Source organism: Staurois parvus, unplaced genomic scaffold (genome assembly GCF_062004578.1).
Source record: "Staurois parvus isolate SC_StPar_1 unplaced genomic scaffold, SC_StPar_1.0 ptg000409l, whole genome shotgun sequence".
Taxonomy (NCBI): domain Eukaryota; kingdom Metazoa; phylum Chordata; class Amphibia; order Anura; family Ranidae; genus Staurois; species Staurois parvus.
Window position 1 is genome coordinate 580,003 of NW_028318205.1, and position 6,602 is coordinate 586,604.

General features: G+C 36.7%; 1 pseudogene; it reads left to right on the forward strand.

Annotated features, from left to right (window-relative positions):
- The first annotated feature begins 362 nt into the window (after nucleotides 1-362).
- LOC149455034 (uncharacterized) lies at nucleotides 363-1,162 on the forward strand (annotated as a pseudogene).
- Nucleotides 1,163-6,602: the final 5,440 nt, after the last annotated feature.

Sequence of the window (6,602 nt, forward strand, 5' to 3'; positions counted from 1 at the left end):
GTTAAAATGTATTAAACGTCATGCTGGTCCTTATGGCATTCCAGAAAAATGTAAAGAGACATGGACTTTAATGGAGGAAGTTTTAGAGAAAAATGTTTTTGATAGCAAAATTTCATAAAGTAAGAGAAAAGGTTGTATTGTGCAGGACTTGTTATCTTGCTGTTTAGCTTTAGACAATGACAATTCCCAGCTACAGAATGCAGTTGATAGTAGTAACAAGATCTGTGAGATATTAAAGAACCAATCAGAAACAGAGGCTGTTAATTTAAAATTGCATGCAGTTACTATTGGGGAAGCATTGATTGAGAAATCTAAACTTTGTGATGAATTATCAGAGGAAAATGAGAATAAAATGAAGAATTATGGAATTGGAGAGAAATTCACAATGCAGATATGCATCAAATCTAAAATTCAGTAATCTGCTGCAAAATACAAACTCAAACTTCCCAATTAATGATAAAGAATCTCATATTGAATCTGATAATTCATTGCCAGCTGCACCCATTGTGACTACCACAGTTTACAACAATAATAAATACCGGTGAAGTACGGCTTGTAATGAAACCTTTGAAACCAAAAGAATTAGACGGAATCCTCAAAGTATTAGGAATGGTTCCTCGCCATGATTTAAACAGATTTTTTAAATGGTTTTGTGACTTGCAGCATGCCAGAGATATGTACAATCTAAATCCATGTAGAAAGAGTTGTGCAGAATTTTATAGGTCGTGGGCTTTGGTTTAGAATTAAACAGATCTGTATTCAACCTCTGACAAGAGATATATTACTGGAATTATTGTGTGTATTGTATGGTATATGTTCAGATGTTACTATTCATGGGAGGATCAAACAAATGCTGAATGAATCTCCCTTTGAATTGTCGCATAGGATAGCTACTATCATGGAAATGTTGGTTGGTAATAGTGCTGCACTTAAGCGTGGAGGCTTGATACACAGGATTATGGTTCTAGATTCTTTGCATAAGGATATCCAGGAAAATATTTTATTGGTTACCCCAAATCCTCATAATTCAAATTACATGTTATTAAGAGCAGATCATTTATGGAGACAATCAAACAAGCAGGCTGTAAAAGTTGATGTAGCCACATTGTTTAGGACAAATAATCCAAACAGCCAAGGGGGATTTACCAGGCCAAAGACTTGAGATCCTAATGTGAAAAACAAAGCTAATCAAAATAATTATAGGCACAAGTCTAAGACCTGGATACCATTTTCTTAGTTGAAACAGGACTATGATCATTTGAAAATTGGATATGATAAAATTAAGGTAGAACGTGACATATTATAGGATCAACTAAACAAAAATCAGAGGATGTTAGAAGTACAGGGGCAGCAGGAGGTGGGGGTCCTTTCAGATCTGTCTTTGAATGCAAATCAGACCTCTATGGCAGTGGGGGTGAATTAACTTGAAACTGTAAAGATGTAAATAGTACATTGTCTTATCTTCAAACACAATGTTTAAGGACTTGGCTAATAAACCTTTGTTTGAAAATTTCTTGTCTTTCAGATGTTGAAGACGTGAATCTATGTGACCAGAAATTCTCATTTGCAAGTGAAAGACAGAAGGATGAAAAATCTACACAATCTATGTGAAACTATTTTGCTAGAGGGGAACAAGCAAATGTCTTATTTTGCATTGCCACCTCTATAAAATTAATTATGAGGACTTTAAGAATAATGGATTCTTTCAATTGTCATCAAGCAATGGACTTTACATTGTGACTTTTTTTCTACCATCCTATTTTTTTCTCCTCTTATTTTCATTATCTTTTATCTCTTGATCTTTGTCTTTAAACCAGAGAGAGGCATTTAAACCTGATAATCATTTTAAAACCATCTGTATATATGTAACTCCTGAGGTGAGATGCTACACAATGGCATTGCATAGCATAACTTATTGGGTGTCTGAGTATTTGCACACTGATGCTCAGACCGGGTAGAATAAGTTGGGAATATAATACTTTGGGAGGCTCTCTACATTTATAAGAGGGGTGAGTGAAAGTCATCACTCCAGTCAGAATTAGAATTACATTGAATCAGTTGTTTATAATATGCCGAAGACTATGACATACAGTATATGGATGTAAAGAACTTTCTACTTTCATTGTGAAGATACTAGCAATAATTTCTTCTGCTGCTTTGTCTGGACAGTTGATCTGATAAGCATTAATGACAAGATGATACTATCTAATCCATTTTAGGATTCTGTTCAGTGGAATTGTATACTGAATAATCACAGTAACTGTTCTATTGAAGGCAATGTGGGGTCAATCTACAGCAAAATGGTGAAAGCAATTCACTGCTGGCGGAAGTTTCAAACACAAGAATCATCGGTGCCTATGCATGAAAACGCTGATTGCAATAAACATGTTACAAATCTCTGTGCACATGGAGTGAGAAATATTTCTAGCACCAGGCATTCTCTGTAACACTAAACTGATAACCTATAGGGGGCTTTTCAAGTGTCACCTATGGAAAATATAGTTTACTGAAGTTTGAAGGTTTTGACATGTTAAGTGGGTAATTTATTGCATTTGTCTGCCCTAAAATTAACTTTAGTGTATATTTTACTGAAATGTTGCAGTTCCTAGATCTATTGTGCTGTGTTTTCCGAAAACTATGTAATCTTCAGGCCTAAAACGATTTTTAAGCATGTGTGAAAAAAATGCAAAAACATCTCTAGCAGCGAAAGGGTTAAACTTATAAAGGATAAATGTGACCAGTACGCGAATTTCTAATATTTCTTTCTAATAAAAATTATTGAAAGTGAAAGGCTACCCTTACAATTTCAGCCCTGTGTTATGCTGGCCACACACTCTTAGAATCTCTGATATTTTTTGTTTTGATAATCTTCAATTTTCTAAATATTAGTGGGATCAAATCATCATTTGTTTTTGACCACATGGATGAGAAAATTTGATCTAAAATTTTTCTTGAACTAAGGAATTTTTAAATGAGTATGTGGTTTTGGTTCGGGAAAGTCTGCTGCAAAATTCCTGAAGGCCAAACAGCAAAGTGTCAGTGCAAAGTGACCTTGACTCTATGGTGGGGTTCTTGCCTTTTTCATAGAGAGTATACATCTAAACACTTTAATAAATGAGTAGTTTCAGGTTTTAAAATCTCAGCAGAAAAAAAAGACTCAATCAACAATTTAAACAAGTCTACAGCTTTCTCAATTAGAAGTACACTTGTAACACAAACTCTGCATCTTCATATAAATGTTCTTCAGCATCTCAGCACAGTGATCAATAATCACCAAATTAACTTCTGCAGACATCTAGTGACAGTGGAGAAAAGCAAATCACAGTTGCCTTATACTGATTTTCATTTTCTAACCGTATTTTTAAAACGGCATGTCATAGAAGGATGCAATGATACACATATTTGATTTGCCAGAACTGGAAGAAAACACATTTTTAGCTTTGCCTATAGAACCAGATTCCAGCACTTTTTACAGGTCAGTTCAGAAACGAATATTGTACATTTGATTGATTGTAAAGGAAAACACTGTCAGTGTTTTGTTAGATATCTAAAGAGGCCCTTTCACTTTGCCCAATCTAAAGCAGTATTAAACCCAAAAGCAAACATTATATTGAATCTTATCCTTTCTTAGACGTGATGGCTGTATTAGTTTCCTCTTTAGGCTTTCTTCTATTTTCAACTTTCATTCAGGCAGTAAGTCTGTTATTTTTAAGACGTTGAAGTTCAGCAGAATGTATTAGTTTACATGGATAAGACAATCCATTTAGCACTGACAGGGGTGATTAAAATGATCCGTTTTTATTTATTAATGTAAAAAAGGAAAAAACTGTTTGCTGTAAACTGATTATAAAGTTTGATCTGGAGTCTGGATTCAATTTGTTATTGCATTCAAATCTGCTAATATAATTAACACTACATATCCTGTCTGCTGTTTCTTGGCTCATTCCTCCAGAGTGGTGTCTCACTAATACAGGAGGTGTGTTACTGGTCAGATCACTAGGTGAAAATAGAAGGCAAAAAGCCTAAAGTAAACTGCATACATTTTCTACCACATCTAGTGATTGGTAAACGGCAATATAATATATTTTGGTTTGGAAAAAAAGTCAATTAGATGAAACTAGTTATTAAGTGATGTCAGACCTGACCCAGAACAGGAAGTACCTTGTCAGAATGGGGAGTTTGGGCTGTTTTTTTCCTGCATGTAAACATATTGATATACAATAAACATTTTGGAGACTGATATGCTGCACTATGATCAGTTTTGAAATTTCTTTTGCATGGTATTACCTACTATGCTCTTGAGGAATATTGGAGACAAGAGATCAGTGGAAGTATGGGATTACAGTTAGGTCAATCTATATTTGGACAGACACAATTTTAGATTTTTTCAGGTATTTACAAAAACGTAGTCAAGCTATAGTTATATAATAGCTATGGGCTGAAAGTGCACACTCTCATTTTTAATTTGAGGGCATGTACATCCTAATTGGAGGAAGGGTTTAGAAATTACAACTCATAAGAGTAGCCATCCTCCCTTTTTCAAGGGACCAAAAGTAATTGTACAATTGAATCAAAAGCTGTTTCCTGACCAGGTGTGGGCTACTCCTTCGTTATTTCTTTATCAATTAAGCAGGTAAAAGGTCTGGAGTTGATTCTAATGCAGGCCATAGACGGGTCGAAAATCGGCCGATTTTTCGGCCGAAAATAAAATCGGCCGATTTTCGGATCGTTAGTGGGCGATTTGGTCGGCCGTTTTTCGGTATTTTGGCCGTTTTTGTTTTTCGGTAAAGTTGGAAAAAAATCGGCCGATTTTGCCGATCGGCCGATTTTCACGGCAATTAGTGGGCAAATCGGCCGATTTTTTACCGATAAAAAATCTGCGCATGAGCAGTGACCTGCAAGAGGAAGACAAAAAGAAGAAAAAGAAGAAGAGGAAGAGGATGAAGAAGAGGATGAAGAAGAAGAAGAAGAAGAAGAAGAAGAAGAGGATGAGGATGAAGAAGAAGAAGAAGAAGAGGATGAGGATGAAGAAGAGGATGAAGAAGAAGAAGATGAGGATGAAGAAGAAGAGGAAGAAGAGGATGAGGATGATGAAGAAGAGGATGAGGATGATGAAGAAGAAGAGGATGAGGATGAGGAAGAAGAAGAGGATGATGATGAAGAAGAGGATGAAGAAGAAGAAGAGGATGAGGATGAGGAAGAAGAAGAAGAAGAAGAAGAAGAAGAGGATGAGGATGAAGAAGGAGAAGAAGAGGAGGAGGAGGATGATGAAGAAGAAGAGGATGAGGATGAAGAAGGAGAAGAAGAAGAGGATGAGGATGAAGAAGAAGAAGTAGGATGAAAATAAGAAGAATTCCAGTCCAGCAAAAAGTGTCTCTGCAGAGAGCTCCGCTATTTCTGACAGTTCTCTGACAGAAACTTGACATTTACAGCGGTTGAAACATTGTATCTATTTGTTTCCGAATAAAAACATCTGTATCCTAAATGGAAACAAATAGATACATTGTTGCAACTTCTATAAATGTCAAGGAACTGTCAAATAAATAGCAGAGCTCTCTGCAGGGACACTTTTTGCCGGCTCTAGACGGGTAGAAAATCGGCCGATTTTTTTTACCATTGATGGTAACGTCGGCCACTTGAACAACCGATTTTTCGTTTTTTAAAAGAAAAATCTGCAGTTTTTCTCCCCATCTATGGCCTGCATAAGTGTGGTATTTGCATTTGGAATCTATTGCTGTGAACCTACATCATGCATTCCAAGGAGCTGTCCATGCAAGTGAAACAGGCCATTATAAGGCTTCAAAAACCAAACAAATCCATCAGAGATAGCAGCAACATTAGAAGTGGTCAAATCAACAATTTGGTACATTTTGAGGAAAGAAGAATGCACTGGTGAGCTCAGCAACATAAAAAAGGCATCGATGTCCACGGAAGACAGCGGTGGTAGATGATCGCAGGATCCTCTCTATGGTAAAGAAAAACCCATTCACAACATTCAGACAAGCGAGGGACACTCTCCAGGAGGTTGGCGTATCATTGTCAGTCTACAATCAACACAGAGGGTTTACCACAAGGTGCAAACCATTCATAAGCCTGAAGAATAGAAAAGTCAGTTTAGACTTTGCCAAAAAACATCTAAAAAAGCCAAACTAGTTCTGGAAAAGCATTCTGTGGATGGATGAAACTAAGATTAATCTGTACCAGAATGATGGGAAGAAAAAAAAGTGTGGAGAAGGCTTGGAACAGCTCATGATCCAAAGCACAGAGCGTCATCTGTAAAACATGGTGGAGGCAGTGTGATGGCATGGGCATGCATGGCTTCCAGTGGCACTGGGTCATCGGTGTTTATTGATTATGTGACAGAAGACAGAAGCAGCCAGATGAATTCTGCAGTGTTTAGAGATATACTGTCAGCCCAGATTCAGCAAAATGCAGCAAAGTTGATTGGACAGCACTTCACAGTACAGAAGGAAAATGATCCAAAACATACAGCAAAAGCAACCCAGGAGTTTTTGAAGGAAAAGAAGTGGAATATTCTGCAATGGCCGAGTCAATCACCTGATCTCAACCCAATTGACCATGCATTTCACTTGCTGAAGGCA